Raw genomic sequence first — 10,590 nt, 5'->3', positions numbered from 1 at the left:
ACACTGGATCAAGGGTCAGCCTAGAATCCAGACAACACCTACAGTTCATTCTACAATAGATACAACACCTGTCTTGCCTTGATTTAGGTTTGCCTAGTTACAAACATCAGGACACATTCTAGCAATTCTGCACAGGAAAGGCAGATGTGCCCTGACTGGGAACCTAACTGGCAACCTTTTGGTGCACAGGGCGGTACCCAACCAACTGGCCAGGGTCCCAATGAAATATTCTTATATTAGGTTTTATATAAGCTTGTATGTAAGTCAGCTTTTGCCGTGTAACTAACCACTCCAAATGTAGTGAGCTAAGCAATAAGCACTTATTATTTCCCTTGTTCTGTGTGTCTGGGTGTTTTGTGTCTGGGTATAGATAGTCCAGGATGGCCTCCCTCATATGTCTAGTGATTGCCATTAATTTAATCAAGCATATTCTTGGAATATCAGGAAATATGAAGACTAGAGAAATGTGGTAAATGTCATCATAAGAATACAATCAACCAAATCCAGTTTATGGGAAATTTATAGGAGCAATAAGTTAAGACATATACCAACCAAAACCCACTTTGAATCATGATTTGAAAAGATCAGTATAATTTCAGACAATCAGGGAAAATTAATATGGACTAAACTGTGGCAGTCATGAATGTATTATTTTTAAAATATATATATTTTATTGACTTTTTACAGAGAGGAAGAGAGAGGGATAGAGAGTTAGATACATCGATGAGAGAGAAACATTGACCAACTGCCTCTTTCACACCGCCCACTAGGTTTGTGCTCCCAATCAATGTACATGCCCTTGACCGGAATCGAACCTGGGATCCTTCAGTCCGCAGGCTTATGCTCTATCCACTGAGCCAAACCGGTTTCGGCGAATGTATTATTGTTAATGCTGTTAGGTGTAATAGTGAAATTGTGCTTATGTTGTTTTTTAATCTTAACCAGTTAGAAATACATACTAAAAATGTCTGGGTTAAATAATAGATTAAAATACTTAAGGAAGAAAAGAGGTTGGGGAATAGATACAGGAAATAAGAACGGCAAAATATGATAATTGTTGAAGCTGGGTGCTGGTATATAGATGCATCCCACTCTTCTCTTAGATGTTTTCTTTGTTTAAGTTTTTATATTAAGAAGCTAAATAAAATTAGCTTTGACTCTGTAATTCTACTCCCAAGGGTGTATTCTTAGAAAATAATATAAAATATAGAAAAATCTTTAGGCATAAAGATTCCAACAATATTATGAGTGCCAAACTTAAGAACTATATAAATAGGGGGACAATTTTGTAAACTATATTCCTCATGGGATTATAAAGTGACTGTTAAACACAAATGTTTATGAGGAGTTGTAATCATGACAAAGTGCTTATGTTAAAATATCAAGTGCCAAAAATAGGCCATAGGATTTTATATAAATTCGTATGTAAGTCAGCTTTTGCCGTGTAACTAACCACTCCAGATGTAATGGGTTAAGCAAAAAGCACTTATTATTTCCCTTGTTCTGTGTGTCTGGGTGTTTTGTGTCTAGGTGTAGATAGTCCAGGATGGCCTCCCTCACAAGTCTGGTGACTGTCTGGCTAACTGGGATAGAGGGCAAAGTTTTTCTCATCGGGGAAAGTCCATTTCTGTTTCCTGTGATCTCACAACTTCAAAAAGGCTAGCCCAGGCTTCTCATAGCAATTTCATGTTTCCAAAGAGCAGCAAAAAGCAAGCATCAGGTGCAAGCTCAGGCTTGTTTCAATTTACTAATGTCCCATTGGCTAAAAGCAAGTCAGGCAGACCAAGCCCAGAGTCAGTAAGAGAGGGCATTGGACAGTAGGTTGGCTAGAGCAGCTATTTTCTTTTAAAAAAATAATTATTTTTTAATATATTTTTTATTGATTTCAGAGAGGAAGGGAGAGGGGGAGAGCGATAGAAACATCAATGATGAGAGAGAATCATTGATTGGCTGCCTCCATTATGCCCCCCACTGGGGATCGAGCCCACAACCTGGGCAGGTGCCCTTGGCTGGAATCAAACCTCAGACCCTTTAGTCTGCAGGCTGATGCTTTATCCACTGAGCCAAACTGGCAAGGGCTAGAGCGGCTATTTTCAACCTTTTTCATCTCATGGTACATGTAACCTATTACTAAAATTTTGTGGCACACCAAAAAATATATTTTTTTGCTGATCTGACCGAAATATAGCTGTAATTTTGATTTATTTATACAGGATGGCTATTGTGTTGGCTGTTGTCATTTTTTAAATTTGACAATCTAAGGGGAAAAAGGTCAGAGCCCCTGACTAAATAGTCAGGTATTGATCTTTTAAAAATTCTTGTGGCACACCAAGAATTGCTGAGGTAGAGGGAAGCATGAATAAACCAGAGGTCTCTACTGCAAGAATCTACTTAAAAAATGTTCTTAATTATGGTTTTTAAAAACTACATTATTAAACCAAAAGGAGTTATCAAAATGTTTTTTAATGAATTTATTTATTTTAAGTTACAGTTTACTTTCAAAATTATTTTGTATTGGTTTCAGGTGTATGGCCTAGTGGTTAGACAATCATACAATTTACAAAGTGTTCCCCTTAATATTTCCAGTACCCATCTGGCACCACAGTTATTACAATATTATTGTCAGTATTTTCTATGCTGTACTTTACATTCCCATGATTATGTATTTTCTAGCAATTTGTATTTCTTAATCCCTTCACCACTTTCACCCACTCCCCCAACTCTCCTCTCCTCCGGCAACCATCAATCTGTTCTCTGTATCTATGAGTCTGTTTCAAGGCTGCCTGTTCATTTATTTTGTCCTTTAGATTCCACATAATAAGTGAAATCAAAATGTTAGTAATAGAGACTGTCTTTGAGGTATTTTACATTTTACTACTTTGCTGTGTATTCTAAACTGCTCATGGTAAATAAGTATATTTTTTTATCATTGGAAAAATAAAGTTAGAAGGAAAGAGGAGAAGGGAAGAAAAAGGGAGAGAGAGAAGGGAGGGAGAGACGGAGGAAAGGAAGAACTCCTGAAACTGATTTGCAGCTGGAAGGCTGGTTGCTTTCCAGGGGCTGAATTTTCCAGAAGAGCGAAGCTGGGAAGTGCAATAAAAATCTAAGTGGCCTCTTTCTCTCGTCTTCCTCAGCTCTCCCGAGTTGTTGGATGTGCAGAGGGCCACAAATAGCATCCAGTCCAGTTCTCGTCTTCAGCAGCCTCTTGAAGAGACTTCTGCTCAAAGCTTCTATGTGTTGGGGCTTTGGCTTCCCCTGGAGCTATGGATGGACTATGTCAATCCAAGCTCCGAGGCTCGAGGACTGTGCTGATAAAACAATCCTTTGGTTTGGAGCTGGGCGTGGCGAATGCACATCTTCTCCTATAAAGTTCTCTCCCAGAACGTATCTCCTTCACTCCCTCTGGGAGTAACCAGTTGAAAATCAAGTAATTACTTTTCAGAAAACTTATAAATTCTGCATTTGGTGTAAGTTCAGGGTTTCTCAGCCCCAAGGCCTCATTTTGGACTGGATAATTCTTTGCTGTGGGGGCTGTCTTGTGCACTGTAGAATGTTTAGTAGATGTCTGGCCTCTACTGGCTATATGGTTAAACCTTTCCCTTCCCCATTTGACAACCATATGTGTTTCCAGGCATTTCCCATTGCCAAATGTTTCCTCCGGGTGATGGTGAAGAGTCACTGACCTAGCCCCCTTGCTAAGTATGGACCATGGACAGGCAGCACATGGGAACTAGTTAGAAATGTAAGTTGTCAGTCCCCACTCCAGATCCACTGAATCAAGATCTGCATTTTCACAAAATGTGATTTGTATGCTCACTAAGCTGAGAGGCCTGGCCTAGCCCGCCTTGTGGAGGATGGCCTCTAATGTATTTTGTTGACTCAGGCAAAACTGACATTTTTTTTTTAACACAATAAGAAAAAATGTCAAGGCCATGGTCTGGCCTTATTGACACCATGTTCTTTCCCACCGTCCCTTAACCCAGGGCTTGCACTAGAATCTCCATAAACTTTCTCAACCCTACGTGAGTCTAGGCCTCAGACTTTCTGATTCTGTGGGTCCAGAATGGGGATCTGGTCTATGGATTTTGAACTGTCTCTCCAGGTGACGTACTCCCAGTTGAGAACTCTTCATCTCATAGTCCTGGGTGCTTTGCTGCCTCACACCAGATCAATTATTCAAATTGTACAGTCTCCTCATAGAGTAATTGGATAAGAAGTGAGCCCTGGCCCTATTTCAGAAGCACAGGGGAAATGGGTCACATTTGGATTTTGGCGGCGGATTCTATTCTGTGGCCTCCAAGCCTGGAAGATTGTGGCCTCTGGGAGTGGCCAGTTGCTGAATCCCCTCTCTTGCCTGGAGCTGCTCTCTCTCTCATCACACCCTGCATTGCACATACCCCACCAAGCTCAGGCACAGTTTTCCTTTCAAGAATACCCAAGCTTGCTTATTTTCCTCGGGCCTCAAACAAGAATGGCTGGAAAAAGTGACAGGGCAGGGTTTCTTGGAAAGCAATCTGGCCTGCATCAGCATTAATGATTAAAATGTGTCCTCATGTGCCTATTCCCCAACGGACAGTGCATTCCTAAGCTGTTCTAACTCAACTTTCAGAAACTCTAGAGTTCCTTTACTCAGTTCTCAAGGTTTAAATCCTTTCCCCCCTGAAGAATCAGACCCAGATCCCACTGATTAAAGGATTCTGTAAGTCCTATAAAATATCTACCTACCTATCTATTTATCTATCTCTATTTCTATCTATCATCTCTCTCATTTATCTATCATCAGCATCATCTCTCTATCATCATCTGGATATAGATAGATAGTTGTAGAGATATTTATATTACAAAGAAATATAACCTTGATCTAGAAAGTCTGAAGCATAATAAAGCTTTTACAATCCTGTTAAAGTTTAGTGGCTCGGACATTCTTGAAGTTGTCAGGGTAACATAGAAAATGCCAAGAACACACTGCCTTGTGGAATCTTAGGAAACTTCACTGGCTCTATTATGCTCTCAGGGTCATGGAGGCAGGCTGTAAGATATTTCAGGTCCAGTCCAAAGGAATGCATTTTCCTAGAATCTACAGGGGCCTCCATTGTATTACATAAGTTGGTTTTTCCCTCTTCACAAGTAACTACATAATTAGTTTCAATATGATGAGACTTTAACTTAAAGGTAAAGATTCACCAATTTAAGCACAGCTAATCATTCCCATGTATGTGTCAACTTTGTTAAGTTTATGAGACCTTTGTTTCTTATCACTGAACAGTACCTTCATTGCATATATTCTATTAAATATTTACATAATGACATCAATTGCTATACTGATAATGGTGACAATTGATTACTAAAGTGGGACTTTTGGCAGCTACACAGCACCTCCATGAGCCTGAAATCATCTGGAGCCTGCTGAGAGTTAAAAGTTAAAATTCAGCCTTTGAAAAATTCACTGGGAAAGTGGAAGGATGGAAAAGGATATTTCATGCTAATAGAAACCAAAACAAAAGCTGGGGTAGCAATACTTATATCAGACAAATAGACTTTTTTAAAGATTTATTTCTAAATTGATTTTAGAAAGAGGAAGGGAGAGAGAGAGAAACATCAATGTGAGAGAGAAACATCCATTGGTTGTCTCCTGCACTCACCCCAACCTAGGATCAAACCCCAAATTTGGGTATGTGCCCTGACTGGCATTTGGGCCCACCAATTTTTGGTGTATGGAATGACCCTCCAACCAACAGAGTCACACTGGCCAGGGCCAGACAAAACAGACTTTAAAACAAAGACTATATATGAGACAAAGAAGGCCATCATATAATGATAAAGGGACTAGTCCAACAAGAGGATGTAACCCTTATAAATATTTACACATCCAACACAGGAGCACCTAAAATATATAAAGCAAATATTGGCTGCCATAAAGGGAGATATCAACAGTGATACAGTTATAGTAGGGGACTTTAACATCCCTTTGACATCAATGAATATTAGGGGTGTCGAACTCAATCAGAGAAGGGGCCAAAATCTAAAATCCAGCCTAAATCGCGGGCCGAATGGTTTACTGAACAGTCATAAACTGACAATGTCATAAACTGACAGCGGAGTGCAGTGATGACAGCGCGGTGCGGGCCACATTGCAAGGCCTGGCGGGCTGGATTTGGCCCGTGGGCCTTGTGTTTGACACATGTGGAGTAGATCATCCAGATAGAAAATCAAGGAAAGAGTGGCCTTAAATGACACTTTAGATGGATTTAGTTAATATTTTTAAAACATTTCACTCAAAAGCAACAGAATATACATGCTTTTCAAGTACACATTAAACATTTTTCATGATAGACCACATGTTAGGGCCCAAAACAAGTCTCAATAAATGTAAGAAGACTGAAATCATATCAAGCATCTTCTCTTATCACAATGGTATGAAACGAAATTAATTATGAGAAGAAAACTAAAAAGCACACAAGCACAAGATTTTATTTTGTCTTCAAAACTTCTATTCTCCTCAAAATTCAAAACATTACTCTCCTGTCACTATACCACCCCTGCTTCATGGTATTTGTAAAGAGAAGCAGAAGTGGTGGACATTTTTAGTATTTCTCTTGAAGTACCATCTTGTGCTTACATCTTATTTCGAGGAAGACTTGACATAGGTAGCACTTGCAAGTGAGGCCTCTAACAACCTTAGAATGATCATTTGTGCAATTTTAATGACAAATATGGTAATTAAATTCTAACAAAAGGTTTGAATCCAAACATAAAAACAAGACAAGTATTTACATTAGATAAAGCCTGCATTTTAAAAAGGACAAGGGCGACCACTTCCCATTGTGTATCCCAAGCAGATAAAATTCCTGCAGAAAAAGGGAACGAAGATTGTCTGCCAGCTGCTGGCCTGTGTTAGGGAAGGCTCTGGCTAGGGGCACCGAAGGGAGAGTAATCCAAACTGTGGGCCAGGTAAAGCCAGGTGTCCAGGCTGGTTCAACTGAAATCTATCTGAGAATACTGGTTTTAAAGCTACTCAACTGCGGACTCTTGGTTGCAAATGATAGAAATCTAACTCAAACTAGTTTAAGTCTAAACATGGATTTATTTATAAAAACAGTGGACTCTTGGAATCCACATAGCTCTTGGATCATAGGTCTCTTGGAATGCAGGAACAAGAATATTAATTGAGGTCTCTGAGTTGGTCAGACTCACCATGCAGGCCTCCCATAAGCTAGTTGGGTTCAGTATGTGGCCTCTTTTTTGTCTGGTTTGGGCCCTAACATAAAATGAGTGTGTTATGAAGACTCAAGTCGTATTAAGCTGGTCAGACTTATCTCCAAGTTGTTTCCCCTTTCTGGTGTAGGTGGGGGGCACCTTTGTGCTGCCTGCCATTGAGTTAACTCCTGGTGAGTCTATGATTGATGTCCACAGTGTCCTGTCCTCAACAGCCCTGCTCAGCTCCGGGAGACTTGTGCCTAAGGCTCCTTCTATGGAGTCAGTCCTCACATTGGGTCTTTTTCTTTTCCTGCTGCCTTCTATTTTCCCAGCCCTATTGTCTTTGCCAAAGAACCCTGCCCTCCTCTGATGGTCCTCAAGTACAATAACATCAGTTTTGTCATGTTTGCCTGCAGTGGCGTTTCAGGCTTAATTGGTTTCAGGATCACTCGTCTCTCTGTTGGTTCAGGTAACCATAGAGCTCCCGTCCAACACCATATTTCCAATGAATTTTTATTTTTTCTTATCAGTTCTCTCCACTGTCAAACTTTTGCATCTGTTCAGAGTAAACTGGGGCTATGAGGATGTGGGTGATCTCAGCATGTAAGGACACATCTTTGCTCTGGGTGATCTTTTCTAATTCTTCAGAATCCCAGTCTTCTCTTGACTTCTTGGCTGCAGTCTCCATTTGAATGGACTGAGCCAAGGTAAGGAAATTCTTTAACAATGTCAGTCTCTTCACTGTCTGTGTTAAAGTTGTGTATGTCTCCTGTAGCCATGAGTTTTGTTTTTCTTGGTGTTCAAACGCAGTCCTGCTTTGACACTTTCTTCTTTCACGTTCATCAGAAGTTGTTTCAAATCATGGCCACTCTCCGCCGGGGAGATGGTGTCATCTGCATATCTAAGTGACTGGTATTTCTTCCACCAATTTTCATATGGAAACATGTCTTTTACAAAAGAGAAATTTATGCCTTGCTTCAGGCAGAAAGAAAGGACAAAGAATTCCTGTGTTTTCTGTTTCTTAATTGCCTTCAGCTCAAAAGATTCGCTATGCCACAATGGCACATTTTTGAAGTGGGGAATTCTAATCTCCTTCAGATGTAATTGGGTGTCAGGCTCCACATGAAGCTATAAACTCATCAGCGCAGCAGGGACAGATCTGTTCACTGATTCATCCTTAGTGCCTAGAACAGCGCCTGGCACAGGACGCTGGGAGATCTCACCCTGGGAGTCACACAGATCCCGCTGGGAATAGCATAGAAGCTGCCTGCCCTGGGAAGGGAACCCAGAAGGGTGGCTAGAATTTAATTCCCTCTTTAACCAGGGCGGGAGACAAGCCACAGGAGGAAATTACCTTTTTGAATCAGGCAACACGGGGGCCTAAATTAGCTCTGTCCTCGTCGTGCAGGACAAGTCACAGGCTTGGCGGCTGTGTTTGGTCCACACTGGTCACTGGTCAGCATCTGCGGGCAGAGAAGGGCTCCCCGGAGCACCTCCCTTCCCCATCCTTCCCCTCCCTGAACCTTTCCCCTTGTCGGCCAGCCACTTGCCAGGGAAGTTTGCAAATACCCATGGCAATTCCAGCTCATACTCAAAGCACCCAGCATTGTTTGTATAATCCAAGACTCTCACCCTGGACCTCTGACACAGTGGTTCTAAAGCACAGCAGGGGAGCAGAATTCACCCAGGAGATGTGTGTGTGTGTGTGTGTGTGTGTCCATATATATATATATATATATATATATATATATATATATATATATTATTGATTTTTTTTTACAGAGGAAGGGAGAGGGACAGAGAACCCGAAACATCAATGAGAAAGAAACATCAATCAGCTGCCTCCTGCACACCCCCCACTGGGGATGTGCCTGCAACCAAGATACATGCCTTTGACCGGAATTGAACCTGGGACCTTTCAGTTCACAGGCAGATGCTCTATCCACTGAGCCAAACTGGTTTCGGCTGTGTATATGTGTGTGTGTGTGTGTGTGTGTGTGTGTAATATATATATATATATATATATATATATATATATATATATATATATATATATTAATATATTAATATATTATTATTGATTTTTTACAGAGAGGAAGAAAGAGGGATAGAGAGTAGAAACATAGATGGAAGAGAATCATCGATCAGCTGCCTCTTGCACACACACACCCCACACCCCCCCCACTGGGGATGTGCCTGCAACCAAGGTACATGCCCTTGACCGGAATCGAACCTGGGACCCTTTAGTCCGCAGGCTGTTGCTCTATTCATTGAGCCAAACCTGTTTCGGCTCAGCTGCATATTTTTAAGTAAAGTATAACAAACACAGAAAAGTGCACATGGGTCAATAGTGTGATGAATTCTCACAAAGTGAACAAACCAGGTAACTCCCAGGTCCGGACAGAATCTCACCAACTGGCCTCTCTGGAGTCCCTTTCCTGCCACGTCCCTGTCCCCCCAGAGCTTCGGACCAGAGGCCTGGTGCTGCACAGGCGGCCGGCACGCAGAGCGAGGCTTGGAACCCCTCCCCGCAGCCATATGACCTCCTTCATCACAAGTGGAACTAGAGGATGCTTTGCTGTCAGTCTTCGACTCAGCACCAGTAGCCGCCTGGCTGTGTTTACCCACCGAGCAGCGGGCATTTCCTGTAACCGGGGTCTGCAGAGCATGTGAGCGCGGCTCCGGGGCTCAGAGAGCCAGTTGGTTGGTTCCAGCCTGGGCATGTGGCCCTCTCTCCCTGGCAGGAGTTGCACGCGGAGGTATTTTTGGAAGGTGCAGGAATTCCGTAGCCATTTGGAAAACGCCTGCTCATAGGCTGGATTCTCGTTTTAAAATGCTGATGTGGCCGAGGGGCCTGACCTCGCCAGCTTTCCTGGATCTAGAGGTGGGGAAAGTGAGGAAGCGTGCTCCCTTTCCCCCTTTTCTTGGAATTGTACCCCCGTTTTATTTTTGTCTCAACTCCCTCTGTCCCACAAGCTTCAAGAGAATTGTGAGGTGCCTCCTGCAGCTCGCTGGCTCTCTGATGCTGCCTGCAGGTAAGTGTTTAACTTGTCCCAGGTAAGCCAGGGCTTTGGGGTCATTTTAAGTCAAGAAAACGTTTTCCCTCAGTTCCCTCTCAAGGATCTTTGGCCCAGAAGCCCTTACCTGGAGTCTGTCTCCCTCCTTTCCAGGTAGGACCCTGAGCTCCCTCTTACTCTCTTTCCTGTGTCCCCCTCTGCTTTGCTCTGGTGGCCTTCATTGATAACCACAGCGTTTGCTAACCGTCTAGCCATTCATTCTCCCATCCATTCATTCATTTAGTGCCACGCCTCATGCAGGGGGCAGGGTGGAGGATGGGGCAGACAAGCTACCTTCTGTCCTCCTCATTTCTGCCCTTACCCTAAGAACTTCCTT

Source organism: Pipistrellus hanaki (assembly GCF_964339955.1).
Source record: "Pipistrellus hanaki genome assembly, chromosome: 4".
Taxonomy (NCBI): Eukaryota; Metazoa; Chordata; class Mammalia; order Chiroptera; family Vespertilionidae; genus Pipistrellus; species Pipistrellus hanaki.
This window is presented reverse-complemented; position numbering follows the sequence as displayed.